Raw genomic sequence first — 16318 nt, 5'->3', positions numbered from 1 at the left:
CTAGGATACTGAAAACTCTGCAGTTATTTTCGAGGAACCCACTTGGAAACTTCAAGAAGCGAGAAGGTGAGAGAAGCTCCTGAAATCAGTGTTTTTGTTTTCTAAAGAAAGGAAAATGGATTAAGTTGCATGTGAATTTCTGGAGAAATTGAGTCTGGGTTTATACAGACGATTCGGTAACACTGAGAGAAAGAGGTAGTGGTTACCTGGAGCCGGCAGAGTTTCTGTCATTCCAAAAATATTTATTGGGCATTGGTGGTTCAGTGGTAGAATTCTCGCCTGCCAAAAATACTTACTGGGCTTCCAATTCCCATAGGTTCCTGGTACTCCAGGTGCTACAATACAAAGATGAATGTCAGGCTCCCAATTTAGGATATCAGCTTGTAGCAAGTATTCTTAGTGCATTTCCTTGCATGCGTCCTTTAAATGGCTCAACTCGGGGTGGGGGGGGGGGGACACAGACCCATACAGATAAGCAAGTAATTACCAAATGTATGCAGAGTGCCTGCAAAGCTGGTTATGAGGTGCCTTGTGGCCCTCGGAAGGAGAAGGGGAGAAGAGGAAGCCTTTGAAGAGGTGACCTTGCTTCTAAAATAGGAAGAGACCAGGGGTGAGTGGATGAGGTGGGGAGGGGCGGGTACCAGCTGGTGTGGGTGTAAGAGCATTTCTGCTATCCTGGGTAAAGTGATTATGAAAAGCTTTCTAGAAATGGGAAGATGTGACTGGCCACTGATTGGCCTCACAGTGAAAATCTTTGCATATCACGCTGAGGAGTTGGGACTTTCATCTTATTGGCAGGAAAGAACTCCGGAAAGATTTAAAATACCCTGGGAGCAGACAGATCAGATTTGCATTTAAAAAGTTCACTAATAACGTGGAAAGTAAAAAGTCCTCATCTGAACCTAGGGCAAGGAACACCTTTACAAGAGTGGAGGTAGGGAGTACGCAGGCCAGGAGACCAAGAAAAGGAAAGGATTCTAGAGGGATTTCGGAGAGACTAAAATAGGTCATTTTGTGCTAATCGTGTGTTCTTCTTAAAAATAGATTTTAAGAAGGTACGATAGGCTACTAGTTAAGGGACTGCTATCTTTTGATTTCAATAAAATGTCTAGTTTAACAAAATGCTGTCCTTAAGAACGAGATGGAAAATCCGAACTGTGTATTTGGTGGCTTTTGTGTTGCTTGTTGAGAGTGTACTTTAAAAATAGTTTTAATGGATTTGCCTCAGCAGTGAGGGAAACCTTTCCTACTGTACTTTAGACTCTGTACTGCTCTGGGTTACAACTTTTATTTTATTTTATTTATTTATTGTTTGTTTGTTTATTTAAAAGTTGGCTCCACACCCACCATGGGGCTTGAACTCATAATCCTGAGATCAAAAGTCACATGTCCAAGCCAGTCAGTGGAGCGTGGGACTCTTGATCTCAGCCTTACAACTTTTACCTTTTACTGAAACGGTTTTATTCTTGACAGATGTCCATGTGAAGCAAACTCAGAAAGCTAAGATAGTGTAGTTGACAGAAGCAAGGTTTTAAAAGACGCACGTTGGAGGAAGTAAAATTGGGGCAGGACAGCAAATTCTTCTTTAATATTTGAAGTGCAATGTACGTTAGTACCCAAGTGGAGGTACAGTTTGTGTGTAGTGTTAAAATTTCTTGGGGGACTGTGATTAAGGAAAATGTCTAAAAAGTCTTCTCAGGGAGCGATAGCAACAAGTTTGAGAGACGCTGCCTTAAAGGAATTCAAGGGTTGGGGCCCCTGGCTGACTCAGTCAGAGGAGCATGTGACTCTCGATGTTGGGGTTGTGGGTTCAAGCCCACACTGGGTGTAGAGATACTTAAACGTAACACAAACTTTAAAGAAAAAAAAAGAATTCAAGGGTTGGAACGGCGAGCTAAAACTTGCCGTAGGTATGGGTGGGGAGAGCCCCGAGAATGCCTACATTTAGGACCCAAAAGCAAAGACCCCACTATAAGATGTGAATGCTTCTCGCTTTATGTGTTTATGTGAAGGAAAAAAAAATTCAGTAGAGTTAAGTTTCTTTGTTACTTTTATTTGGCCCTGAACTCAGTATGAGTCCACAGGGTGGATTTTGCTAAGAAACAAGTTAATGAAGCCTGAGGCTTCCTTTATAAACATAAAAGAGGTGTTCTAGAGTTTAGAGAGTTAGTGTTGTACCCCAAACTTGACTGAACCTCATCGTTGACTAGGAACAGTGGGAGCATCCAGCAGATGATCAGGCAGACGAGAGGCCTGAGAACCCCGTGGGGAAGTGTGAAGCCAGAACAGAACACAACTGGCTTATTGTTCAGAATACCATGGCGGTGGTCAAGAATTTACAGCTCAGATCCACAAGCATAATTGAATTGGGCGAGGCTGTGTACTTCATAAACAAGTTTAAATCAGTATTTATTAAGCGCCTACTGTGGACGCTAGCTAGCATGGTTCTAGACACTGGAGACTTAGACTTACTTAGCAAAATGGGAAAAATATGAATGCTCATGGACCTTCTCGTGTGTGGAAACAGATAATAAACACGTTGGTTTGTAAAATACATCCAGTATGTATTTTACATACATGACAGCATTCAGATACTGACAAGTGTTTAAGAGGAAAAATAAGGGGGTGGGGTGGGCGGAAAGGTTGTAAAATCTTGGGTAGCGGTGGACATGTTCATGAAGCCTGGCCAGAAAAAGCCTTACTGAGAAGATAATTAAAAACAAAACAGGAGGTTATGGACACTGGGGAGGGTATGTGCTATGGTGAGTGCTGTGAAGTGTGTAAACCTGGTGATTCACAGACCTGTAACCCTGGGGATAAAAATACATTATATGTTTATAGAAAAAATAAGAAATAAATAAAAAACTTAAAAAAAAACTTAAAATCAAAACAAAACTTTATATAATAGTATAGAAAACATATAGAAGGGTACAGAAAGTCCCTGTGGGTGGGTCTGGTGGGGTAAGTTTTTACAAAGTGAATACATTTGTGTAATCAGCGTTCAGATTAAGAGCAGAATATTACTAGCCCATGGGGCTCCTGGATGGCTCAGTGGATTAAGCCTCTGCCTTGGGCTCAGTCATGATCTCAGGGTCCTGGGATCGAGTCCCACGAAGGGGGGGGGGCTTCCTGCTCAGTGGGAAGTCTGCTTCTCCCCCTCCCTCTGCCTCTCCCTCTGCTCCTGCTCTCTCTCACTCTTTCTCTTTCAAATAAAGAAAATAAAGAAAAAATAATTTCTCAAAAAAAAAATTTTTTTTAAAGAATGTTATTGGCCCCTCAGGAGGCTCAGTCACCCCTTCCCAAATTATTACCCCTTGACTACTAATTCCATGACTTATTATTTGCCTGTTAGCTTTATATGAATGCTTTATTAATTAATATGATAAATTCTTCTGTTACTGGCTTCTTTCATTCAGCGTGGTGTTTGTGGGATCCGTCCGTGTCCTTCCAGCTGTAGCTGGTTCATTTTTATATCTGTAGAGCATTCCATTGTGTGATGACACGGCAGTTGTTTCCTGCCCTTGGCGAGTGCATCGCGCTGCCTTTTCTGTGTGTGTGTTTGGCGAAGACATCTCTGGGGGATGTAATTAGAAGTGGACTTGCTGGGTCATGGGGTTTGTGTATATTCATTGTAGTCGACACTGAGAAACCGCTTTCCGATGGTTCTCCATCAGCACCGTATTCCGGGAGCTCCACATTCTTGGCAACACTGGGCATTGCCTGCTATTGAACTGTAGCTATCCTGGTGGGTGGTAGAGAGCTTCCGTGTGGTTTTAATTTGCATTTCCCTGTAGACCAAGGCAGTTGAGGACCTTTTCATATGTTACTGGCCATTTTGATATCACTTTTTGGGGCAGTGGAAATGTCCTATATCTTCACTGTGGTGGTGAGAAGTGGTTGTTATGGATGTGTTTTGAGAGTAAGGCTGACGGGATATGCTCACGGTATGGACATGTAGAGGGGGAAAGAGGAGCCAGGGATGGCATTAGGTTTTATTTATTTTTTTTGCCTGAGCCACTGGAAGGAGGGAAGTGAGGATGGGGAGTTAGGATGTTGGAGATAGAGAAGGTACAGGTTACAGATACAATTTTTAAAAATTTTCAGCATTTCAAAATAAGTGAATCAGAGAGACAATTATTATATGATTTCACTCATATGTGGAATTTAAGAAACAAACAGAGGCTCAAAGGGGAAGGGAGGGAAAAATACAATAAGACGAAATCAGAGAGGAAGACAAACCATAAGAGACCCTTAACCATAGGAAACAAACTGAGAGTTGCTGGAGGGGAGGCGGCTGGGGGATGGGCATCAGAGTGGGTACGTGATGGAATGGACACTGGGTGTTACGTAAAACCAGTGAATCACTAAACTCTACCTCTGAAATTAATAATACAGTGTATGTTACCTAATTGAATTTACATTGAAGAAATTAAAATTTTCATCATTTTATGAAAAAGGCCATTCGAATGCCAAAAGAATAGAAAGGACATAGTCTCAGAATAAAGAGGAGCCTTTTGAATTGGATCTGTTTCGCTGGCTTTATTAAGTACTCATGAACGAGGTTTTTTGTCCCTCCCCTCCCCCCTTCTCTGAGGACCTGCAGTCGAAGTGTCATTCTGCACACTAGCTTTGGGAATCGCTCATCTGCAATATATTAATATGTATTTTTGTCTTTGATACGATTAATGAATGTGCATCGTATCCCTCCCTAGACCTGCAATAAATAGATTGAGGTTAGCGTCTAAATATGAGAAACCATAAAAAAAAAACCTTCAAAGTAAGCCACGTGTCATTTCTAGCCCAGAAATACTTCATTTCTTAAAAAAAGAGAGAGCGCGCGAGCCAGATGCATCTCAAGGACACATATGGTGCACGTGTTATCATAGTAAAGCTCCATACTCGTCTTAGTAACTTCCTACCCAGAGGCTCTATGAAATTATTGTTTCTAAAATTTTGTTTGGAAGGAGCCAAGCTCTGAGTTTTCTTGAGCAAGCTGATTTGCCTCATCCTTAGGGGAAAATATAGTTATTTTTGACTTGCGTGTATTCCCGTTCTCCCCATCACCAGTGTTAAAGATAAGTGTGCAACAGAGGATTTGACGAAAGCAGTTTGGGACCGCAGTCGGGAAACTGGGGGCGCGCTGAGCGCCTGTGGGCCATGGCGAGCTTGGCACCAGTGTTAGTAGACTTGTCTGGAGTCTCCCTTGACGCATACTTATGCTCTCCTTTGAATCAAATACCCGCTTCCATTTGGCAGACCATCGAGTCGCGTTCTGAGTGAGTATCAGTGTTGTTACTTGGCTGCAGAAGTGTGCAAGTGATCTTTTATATAAAAGTTTTGCCTTTGAGTATTACCTGAGAAATATTTGTGTGCAGTTTGATAGTACAGAGTAATTTGATTATTCAGAGATATCAAATGTCCTTTGTAAGATTCTCCTGCAATTTCAAAGAACAGTATTACTAGCAACTGATTACTTTTCTCATCTTTGTCTACTGATTTTATGGGACTTAATGTCTGTCTACTGAGAAGAGAATTTTTTTTTTTTTTAAAGATTTTATTTATTTATTTGACAGAGAGAGATCACAAGTAGGCAGAGAGAGTGAGAGGGAAGCAGGCTCCCTGCTGAGCAGAGAGCCCGATGTGGGACTTGATCCCAGGACCCCGAGATCATGACCTGAGCTGAAGGCAGTGGCTTAAACCACTGAGCCACCCAGGCGCCCCTGAGAAGAGAATTTTTGACATACATAATCACTTCTCGGCATTTCCAGTCTGCTTTTGGTGTTGGGTCATAGGGTAATATTTTAGTTACCTGATATGTCTGTGGTTTTACATGATTATCTTGCCCTGAGGAATGGGTGAAAATAAGTGAAAAGTTCATTGCTGCTTTGTGAATTAAGTTGTGCCTTGGCACAATGGGCTGATCGTTTTGGCATGACAACCCGGCATTAGATCACCTTGTCTGCAGTTTGGGAATGTTCTCAAAGTGCTGCCTAACACTGCAGGCTTCTCCATAAACTTGAGCTAGTATAGAAAGCAATGTTTACTGTATCCTGTTCTCAAATACCTCGCCAAGTTACTGTCATCAGACTCTTTATTGATAGAAAATTAGTTAGGCAAAAATCATTTTCTTCTCCTTGCATGGGAGAGGTGATGAAATTTATGAGAAGGTACATAATAAGGAAAGGTTGGGAGTGTTGATTGTGGATTTGAGCCCTGGCTGGAAACAACTCTTGACTTATAGTGGAATGTTCTGTGTGTTCCTTGTGTCTTTCAGTCTCCGCTCTCGTATATGGAAATAATGAAAGGAATATGTGCTACGTGAATTGGTCAGGGTTTTTGGTTACAGATGCTAAGGTCTATTCTAGTTCGTGTAAACAGAAAGGGGCTTATTAGGGGTGATAGGCAGCTGAGTAAATCGCCAGGAGGGCTGAAGAAAGAGCCCTGAGACCGAGTTTCTGGAAGTGGGTACCGGTCCTGGGGACTGGCCCTCTGAGGGGCAGCAGCCCCTGCCTGGGTCAGGATGCTCCAAATCAGGAAGCCAGAGCCCGAAGCACTCCACGTTGCCACAAAGTGCGTGCCACTCATCCTTCCGCCTTGCTGCTTTTCCCACGTGCTGGGACTCTGTTCTGAAGGACTCGTGTGTGGTGCCAGGTTGGCAAAACCGAATTCCCAAGCCCTGCCTGTACTAGAGGGCAGAGAAGGCAGGAAACAGACTTCTTCCATCCCCAGTTGGTTTATTGGCTTTCTTTATTAATTCTGCTTCGAGAAGGTGGCCTTTACCCAGAAGGAGCTGCTAACGGTGGTGAGAGGGAGGGTAGATTTTGGGCCTCTCTGAATAAAATGTTCATCACAGCACCCTTTTAGAAATAATACCTTGGTAAGAAGACTCATGGATTCCAAGGAATTTTGAAGGAAGCCGACTATTTAAAACCATGTTTTACATTTGGGGGGTGGTGCATAAAGAATATTTGGAACCCCAGCAGGTGGATGCTCTTGTTAGTTTAGGATTTCCCTACTAGCCCAGTAAGAGTGTGCTGGTAATGTAACCAAGACAAAAATACTGCCTTTTTTTTGGCGCGTTCTTTTGTCCTTGGTGAACCAGTCCAGACCCATTCTTGTGAATCTTTTGCTTTGAGAGAGCTGAGGGTTTATGCGTGAGTCGGGATAAATTCATTACTGTTCTCAGAAGAACAAATTAAAGTGTATGGATCTGTGATGGCTGCTTAGCATTGTTACAATTTTTCAGTTATGGTTATTTACCTAACTTTTTCTCTGAAATGGACCTCGCCCTGTATGGGCTTAGAAATCACATGGTCCAGGGCCCTGATTCTGCAGTTGAAGAAATCGAAGGCCAGGGGGTCAATAGGTTTGTTCAAGGTTAGACAGCTGGTTGGGGGGGCGGGGGCTGATTTCACAGCTTGCCTAGTCTTTCCCAACCAGCCCTTCTGTGAAAGCGTGGATTTCTCCCCAGTGGCATGAGGGTCTCATAACGAGACTTAAGTCCTGGTCAGGATGTCTTAGTGGGTTCGTGGTTGGATAATACTGTTGTTCCTTCATGCGTCAAGTAATACTTGGAAATTTGTTCTGGGCTTTTAAGGAAAATGGGTCACAGAGATAAGAATTTTGTTCAATCTAACACTTGGGAAAGGAAAAAAAAACCGCGTAGTGATCGTGCCTAATTGAAGATGTGGGTTTCACTTGGTAGACCGAGCTGCAAAAACGAAGGAGGTTTACACACAGCTCTCTTCTGTTTACTCTTCTGGGCTGGGCATAAATTTGCTCCGCACCGTCGTTTTGGTGTTGCTGTTGCATGCCCAGTCAGTACAAGGTAAAAAGTACCAGGAAACTTTAGTCGGACACATGTTTCCGCTTCTTCAAGTCTTTGCTGTGAGTCTAGTACCCTGACCCACAGTTCACCTTCCCTCCATTCACGCCTGCATCTCCGTACTGCACCGTCCTGGCCTCCTGTTTTCAGTAGCACAGTTCCTCTCACATACGATGTATATGTATATATACATATACAGCATGTATCTCCCATGTCGTTTGTATGTGACGTTTACCGCTTATGAGTACATGATACATGTTACGTCTGTATGACGTCCGGATAGTCTCTGTGCCAGGTGTCTCCTCCGTCAGGCTGCAAGCTCCGCGAAGCTTTTGTCAGTTTGTGTATTCCCAGCACGAAGAATAAATAGTGCCTGCCTTGTCGGAGATAGTCAGCGTGTGAATGAATGAACTTGGCAAAAAGCAACTGTTCTTTAGGCTTTCTACTAGTAAAATGCCAGGTTCTCAGTCCTAATGTTTATTTTTTCACGAACTCACTGAGGATGGCAAAATCACCAGTTGGGATGTAAAGGAAGGGAATTATCCTAAGGTTGTGCGTTGTGTTATACAGTATTCTGGAACTTCGTTGCTGCTTTGGCAATAAGGAAGGAACTCGGCTTCAGATGAAAAAAAGTCATTAAATGTTCAGATATTAGTGGAACAAATCATTAGACATTAAAATCTAGATTACTCAGTGATAAAAATGTACAGATACAGATTTGGATGGTAGCTGGTTTTAAACCCAATTGATAGAAAAGCTTTTCATTTTCAGCATTATGACAAATAGAGCCAGATTTCAGAGAATCAAGGTGCTAAGGCAGGGGACGGGAAGAGGAAGGAATTAAGGCCTGGGGAGAGTTGGAAAAAATCCTTCAGCAGAGTCATCCAGATGTGAAAGTACATTTCTGCACTTGCTCAGAGAAACTACAACACGAGACACGGAGATCCATTTAATTCAGATGAAGTCCATAATGTTCTGAAATTTTCATTTATCTAATCTGCTGGTAACCTCCCAATAAGTTCTGGGGGCATAATGTAACTTATAAACACTCATTTTTATTATTTAAAGATGTATTTGACTTTTAGGATTCAAGGGAAATAAAGATGATCCTTAGTGTCTTAGGAAGATGTTAAGAAACCTAGAAAATATCTTAGAAATAGACTATGCTGGCTTTTCATGTCAGCTTAAGCCCAAAGGTTTTAAATGACTCGTGCAACACTGCACAGTTAATTCATGGCAGAATTGGTACTAACTTTGGTCCCAAATTAGAACTGAAGTATCCGTAATAAGAGAAGAGTATACAGGCCTCTCTCTGATAACCTAGGGGCACTTATGAATTTGTTCCAAGATTTATGTTTTATCTGAAAAGTTTCAAAAATGTATGCAGATACTCCATCCTCTTCTTCTTTTTATGTGTAGAGCCATACATATTTTAAAAAATAATTTATTTGTCAGAGAGAGAGCGAGAGAGAGAGCGCGCGCGCACAAGCATGGGGACAGCAGCAGAGGGAGAAGCAGGCTTCCCACTGAGCAGGGAGCCTGATGCAGAACTTGATCCCAGGACTCTGGGATCATAACCTGAGCCAAAGGCAGACGCTTAACCGTCTGAGCCACCCAGGCGCCCCAAACATGCATATTTTTGTGCTAGTTTGCAGAATTGTCATCTGGAATTGGAGAAAATGAACAGAATGAGAGATCACCTGAAGTTATTGTGTTAGTGTTAAATCGGAGTTTTAAAGAAAACTACAATGGGGGGATAAATCTACTTGATTTGCTCTGAAGTTATTTATAATGGAGGAAATTAACTATAGCACAGTGAAAATACCTTATTTAGAAAATATTTTCAACCTCAACTTGGGAAGAAAGGATTGCTATTTTTGTCAATTCAACATTCTGTTTCAGTGAAGTAAGGCATTATGCTTTGTGTGTGTGTGTGTGTGTTTGCTGGAGGTATAAGTTTGGAAGTGGTGAGTTTTTTTAAAAGAGAGAGATGGTTTTTGTATATAATTTTGTAAGTCCATTTTCCCTAAAGATTAGATCGTATTTGTATGGAGAAAGACAGCCAACCCTGCCCTACCCCCTTCCCCAGTAGGGAATTACTCTAAAGGTTTTGCTTCTTAATCTTTCATGTTAATCTTTTTTTTTCTTTTTTTTTTTCAACACATGGTTAAATGAGATTTTTATCCTGCCACAGAGTTGTAGCTTGATTTTAATACGCTCGGAAAGATCGTTTCCCCAGCTGATTAAAGACAAGGGTGTGATAGGAAGAGCACCAGCCTGGCAGTCAGGAGATTTTGACTTCGTCTTGCCTGTAGGATGATGATTTTACAGTGGTAATGGGGCAGTGTAGCCTCTTCCAGCTCGGAAAGCTTAGATACGTATTTGCTCATAATCTGCTGAGTGCCTCATACCCGTACTCCCTAAAATGTCAAAGTACAGACCGTGTGCGTATTTCGAGTCTCACCGTCTCCCCACAAAGCTGCTCTCTCGAGATGGACACTTCGGAGCCAATGCCCCTTGCTTTAGTCTGGCCAGTGGGTTCTCCTGTGTGACTGCAGGGGTCTGGAAGGTCTGGAAGGACCTTCTGGGCAGCCACTGGTGGCTCTCGAAAGGCCCTTTCTCCAACTAAGCAGCCTGAGCTCCGTGAGCCTCTTAGCATTTTTGAGACAGGCTCCTCGGGCGCGAGAAATGTTCAGATTGGGCCTGGGCCAGCATCTTTAGGAACTGGACCGTTGCTCGCCTTGAGCGGTTTGTCACTCGGAGTCCTTGTATTGGTGGTGGAAGTAGCCATCTAAATTTTTATGGTCTCATATTTGCCGATTTTCCACAGATCATAGGCGTACATGGGAGGAGGCCTTTGGCAGAAAGGTCTGCGTGAGTGTCTCCCCATGCTAGTCGCCTGTACGCAGGGTCTCTTTCTCCTCGAAGGTGTGCTGTGCCGTGTGTGTTCTCAGTTGTCTGTGTCACAGCGGCTAGTTGACTGGCTCCAGGTGGGTATGCGGCAACGGCCTGCAGAATTACCGATTCCTCTCCCAGTCTGGCAGGCTTGGATGGGTAGGAGCCCCAACGCAGTATCTGCTGGCAGGCACGTCTTGGCACATGGTGAGGGACTTGTGGGTGGGGAGAAGCGTGGCTCCGGGAAAGCTGACTGGGCTGGAAGCCCCTGCCCCACGGTCACACCGCGACCAGAGTCTAGTATCCAAGCGCAAGTCTTCTTCGATTTTCTTCGAAATCACAGCTGCAAAGTCAGAGACAGCTGTAAAGCCCCTCAATTATTTTGTGATTCAGCTCTCATTACTTTTCACATCTCCTGGATTTGAAGTTTTAAAGATTTGAAGTTTTGTACTCAGAGTCTGGATGAAATAAGGTACCTGTTAAAGACTTACTTTGAGGCTGAAGAAAGCCTTTATTTTTCTTTCATTTCCCGAAGGTACGGCGGTATTAGAGCAGATGGAAGGCTGGAGTTTGAGCTTAAGTTGTGTGAAAACTTCATCAGCCAATTGGCTGACTCTTAATGGTGAGACAGGAAGAACCACCCACGTTTTCCATTTTGGATTTGAGTCACAGAAAACAGGTTTCCTGCAGAAACCATTTGGCTTCAACAGTGTACGGAAATTTCATCTTTGATCAAATTGATGTTTTTATCTTCATCGTGCATGCGTTTCAAATTAATTATTTCCCCCCTTTCAATCTTCAGGTTCAGTTTTGAATGTGAATGGCAGTAAACCCAATACCCAGGATTTCTGTGTAAGAAGTGGATCAGAAGGCCTGCACTTCCAGGTAAGAATCTCATGTGACTTTATCTTTTCCTAATACACAGCTGCTTTGGCAGAAGTCCGGCATGGCTCCTACCCTTTCCCAGGAATAGGAGGATAGGCGAATTTTCTAAAAGGCAGCAAATTGATTGCTCTAGACGGGTCTCCACCTGTTTGGGATTACCTAAGAGGTATCCGTGGGGTCGGCTACGTAAAATTATTAGAGAAGCAATATGTGATGGTAGTTAACACACACACACACACACACACACACACACTCATTTAAAATGGCTTATAAAGTTGTGTAAGTTTCTTTGTTTTAGGTGGAGGAAATCATCTGTCTAATAACTCCCACTTCCTTCCCATGGTTGATCGATTGAGCTATCATCTCTCTGTTTTCCATACTTAAAGTTCAAAGACAGATTGTTTTCAGATTAATTTCTCTACCTCTGTGGCATCCCACAATACTAAACCGTTGCAGGCATAAGAATATTATAGAAAAAGCTCTGAACTTGAAATAATTTGGAATGTATAGGGCCAGTATTTAGAAAGGACTTTTCTTCAGGAAGAGAGGGTACTGTGTAGACCACTCTCCACCCATCTAGTAAAAACCATATTTACATAGAAAGTGTTGTGCTGAGTTAGAATTGTCACAGTCTTTGTGGATACAAATGAAAGCGTATTTCAGAAAAGTGAAATATTGGCTTTTAATCAATTACCTTGTTTTCCTAATTGGTTTTGAGGTATTGAGCTGTCACCCCCCCTGATATTAGCTCTTATACCTCTTCATGGTGGTTATTCTTCAAGTTTAAAATATGTAAAACTCAGTTTTAAATTATTGGCATCATTTGAAGAGTGAGTAATCCCACAATCGTACCAGTAATGCATTGTAGGATAGCTCTTGTAGCAGGCTTCATCTCCTGACTACGTTACCAGTTGTCAGAAATTCGTTTGCAAAACTTTAACACACCGACAAAGAGAACTCCGTGGAGAGAAACTGGCTCAGGGGTTTGTAATAAGCTGCAGATGGTGTGTGGACATAATTCCTTTCCAGTTGTTTCTGCAGTCAGCCTTAGTCAGACCTGTGGAGTAACTTTTTTTTTTTTTTTTAAAGATTTATTTTTCTTTATTTGCGGGGATGGAGGGGCAGAGCGAGAGGAAGAGTCTTTCAAGCAGGCTCCACACTGAGCAGGGAGCCTGGTACGGGGCTCAATCTCACGGCCCTGAGATCCTGACCTGAGCGGAAAATAAGAGTCTGACATTTAACTGACTGAGCCACCCAGGCGCCTCGATAGTTCCTCTTGACTCATCTGCCTGCAGGCTGTTCCGTGTGGGGTTAGGTGCTGTTACCCTCTGCTTAGAACTTTTCTAGGCCTCCCCATCACCTAGAGCAGTGGTTTTCAAACTTCTGGGTCTCAGGAACCCTGCTGTTAAAGTTGTTGAAGCCACAAGAGACCTCTGTGTTTTTGTTGATTATATCTATCACTATTGACTGTGTTGAAATGGAGAAACGTTTAGAACATAAGAGTATATAAGCTTGCATTCCCTTAGCTGGAGAGTGATGACATCATTAGTTATGAGCTTCTGGCAAACAGTGTACATTTAGGAGAGAAAGAGAAGCAAAAGGCAAATAGCATACTATTATTTTTACAAGTTAGATTTATTGAGGTATAACTTCTATCCAGTGCAATCCACCCATTTTGGTGTATAATTCATCTCTGGGTTTTGACAAATGCATATGGTTGTGTAAACACAGTGAAGATGTGGAACATCCCCATCACCCCAAAATGTGCCCCTGTCCTTAGCCTTAGGACCTTCTGACCTTTTCTGTGTCCTTTCATTGTGCTTTTTCTCAACTGTCATCTAAATGGAATTACACAGTCATGGCCTTTTGAATCTGGCTTCCTTCATTTAACAGAGTGCATTTGCGGCTCATTCATCTTGTTTTATCGCTAATATTTTTTTATTGCCGAGTCTAATTCTGATGTATGAATGTACTGCGGTTTGTCTGTTTACCAGTTGGAGAACACTTGGGTTGTTCTTAGTTTTGGTGGTGATGTGTCCTAGCATTAATATCAAAATAGTTATAACCTCACAGACCCCTGAGAGGGTCCCAAGGACCCCCAGGAGCCTGAGCCGGCTCTCGGAGGACCTCTGGCCGTCTTGAACTGCTTGCCTGTGTGTGAGGTGCCCTCTGTTTAAAACACCAGGATCTACCTCAAGGGTCTCCTCTGTTCAGGCCTTTCTTTTTTTTCGTTCTTTCTTTTTTAAAGATGTATTTATTATTTGGGAGAGAGAGAATCTCAAGCAGACTCTGCACTGAGCGGAGCCCCACACGGGGCTTGATCTCATGACCCTGGGGTGATGATCTGAAATCAAGAGTTGGACGCTTGACAGACTGAGCCACCCAGGTGCCCCTCTGCAGGCCCTTCTAAGCTCTTTTCCCACCATCACCCAAGGCTGGGCCTCAAGGCTGGGCTGGTCCCACCAGCTTTGTGCCTCTGCCGTGCCTTGTCCCACTGTGCTCCCCAGCTTCTGGAGAGCTGTGCCTTCTCTCTGGGCCAAGTACACGCCTGGCACATGAAAGATGCCGTACATCTGAATGAATAATAGTACCTTTACATTTGTGAGGTGTTTTATTGTTTTTAGGAGACTTTCCCATATAACATGCATCCCTCGTTTCAGCTCTGCAAGGTATATATAGCACAAACAATTTTTAATATCTTTTATTTTTATTTTATCAGATAAGGATATCTATGGTCTTGACCAAGCTGTATCTTAGAATAACCTGGGAAGCTGCTAATAAACATACTAATGACTAATGATTAGGATTCAGTCCTAATCTCTGGAGGTCAGGCTTGAGTACTAGGTTTTTTTTTTTTTTAAAGCTTTTATTTATTTATTTGAGAGAGAGAGAGAGAATGAGAGAGAGCATGAGAGGAGAGAGGTTAGTGGGAGAAGCAGACTCCCCACTGAGCAGGGAGCCTGATGCGGGACTCGATCCTGGGCCTCCAGGATCACAACCTGAGCTGAAGGCAGTTGCTTAACCAACTGAGCCGCCCAGGTGCCCGAGTATTAGGATTATTTAAAAAATCACCATTGAACCTGATGTGCAGCCCCTGGAGAATCATTGCTCCAGAGTGTGATTTACCAGGAAGTCTTAGTGGTGATGTTGTTGAGACTGGAATGCTGATCCTTGGCTCTTGCTGGAATGCCTTTTCCTCCGGACTCTCACGTGAATGGAGGCACTACAGAGATTTATAGAGTCCTGTACCTGACTGCATTTTTAATTCTGGAGGTACTGTAGTGTGAAGGCCGGAACACTGAACTGAGGGTCGGGGGAATATGTGTCTGTTGGGCTCTGCATTTATTACCCATGGATTAACAAATACTTGAGTCTGTTCTCACTTTTAAAATAAGGATACTACCTTAAATTCTAGAAACTTATTATGGGGATTCAGTTAGATACTATAGTTAACGGGATTTTTTTTTTTTTTTTTTTTTAAAGTAGGCTCCATGAGCCCAACCTGGGGTTGAAGTCATGACCCCTGAGATCAAGACCTGAGCTGAAATCGAGAATTAGATGCCCCTGTTAAAGGATTCTAAACGATTTATTTAAAGGACTGCAAAATCCTTTTGTAAACTATAAAGTGCTTTCTAAAACTTGTTTTGATTTGATTTTAGCTTCATGTATTTATTGGCTAACTTTTCTTGAGGTTCATAAATTACGCAAGTGATATATAAGTGTGGTCTCACTGAAATAGTGAAATAACATATTATGGAGAGTAAAACCGAGAGGTCACCTGTGGTTGCATGATTTTGATCCTTTGTACATGAATTTAAGTGCATAAATATGTATGTATGTGACATACTTTTTTTTTCCTTTGGTTGTATTAACATAAAATCTTATTTTATAAATTTTGTATATTTTTTAAATTTGACAACATGTCTTCTTTCATTCCTTATTAGTATGTATAAACCCCTCTCATTCTTCTTATAGCTACGTAATTTTTTCATATATTTCCATAGCGGTGGACATTTAGCATGTTTTCAGTCTTTTACTTTTATAAAAAATGCTGGTGAACATTCTTGGCTCTTATGGAACCATTAGTTAGTTCTTGTTAAAACATATATTCTGTTTTACCAATACTGGGAGATGAAGTAATAAATGTCTCATGAACGAAATCTTAGACCTGTTTTACTCAAATCAGGGTAGAACTTAGACTTTGTCAAAAATTGTAGTAAAAATATACTAGACCTTGGAGAATTTTTTCATGTGATCTTTGTAAATTTAGTTTGCCTTATTTTTTGTGGTATTATCATTTTGGTATTTAGATAGATTTTTGAAGACCAGCATGTATATTTCCTAATTCCTTTAGGTGTTAAGGTGTTTCCCTTGACCAACAACCGCAGTGCAGCGAGATGGCCAGTATTTCCTGACGCCCCACCCTGTGTTAGGAGCTTATTATGTACATGGTCCCATTTCTTCCCCTCACTAACCCAGTGAAATCGATAGTGTTTTCCAGGGTAAACATTCAGAAATGGAAGATCAGAGAGGTCAGATCACTTGTCCGAGGCTGGTAATGGGTCTAGGATTCAAAGGTCCTGCTTCCACCTCTGATGCTAAACGGTCTACCAGGAATTCACAGAATCAGAGATGGTACTTTTACTAAATGATGTCACAGTTTACTTTGTAAATTACTTGTATTTGGGTATTTTGCTTTTTAGTACCAGTAAT

At 42.2% G+C, this 16318-nt stretch overlaps 1 protein-coding gene across 6 annotated transcripts in view; it reads left to right on the top strand.

Annotated features, from left to right (window-relative positions):
• SIPA1L1 (signal induced proliferation associated 1 like 1) overlaps window positions 1–16318 on the top strand; it is a 398364-nt gene that overhangs the window by 23133 nt on the left and 358913 nt on the right. For 5 of the 6 annotated variants that reach the window (XM_046008524.1, XM_046008528.1, XM_046008527.1 and 2 more), the window contains exon 3: window positions 11523–11605. The gene's annotated coding sequence lies outside the window, so the exon portion shown is untranslated. Of the gene's footprint in view, window positions 1–11264; window positions 11432–11522; window positions 11606–16318 lie in introns of those variants that run through there. The other variant, XM_046008523.1, reaches the window with a different exon arrangement.

Source organism: Meles meles, chromosome 6 (genome assembly GCF_922984935.1).
Source record: "Meles meles chromosome 6, mMelMel3.1 paternal haplotype, whole genome shotgun sequence".
NCBI lineage: Eukaryota > Metazoa > Chordata > Mammalia > Carnivora > Mustelidae > Meles > Meles meles.
This window is presented reverse-complemented; position numbering and strand designations above follow the sequence as displayed.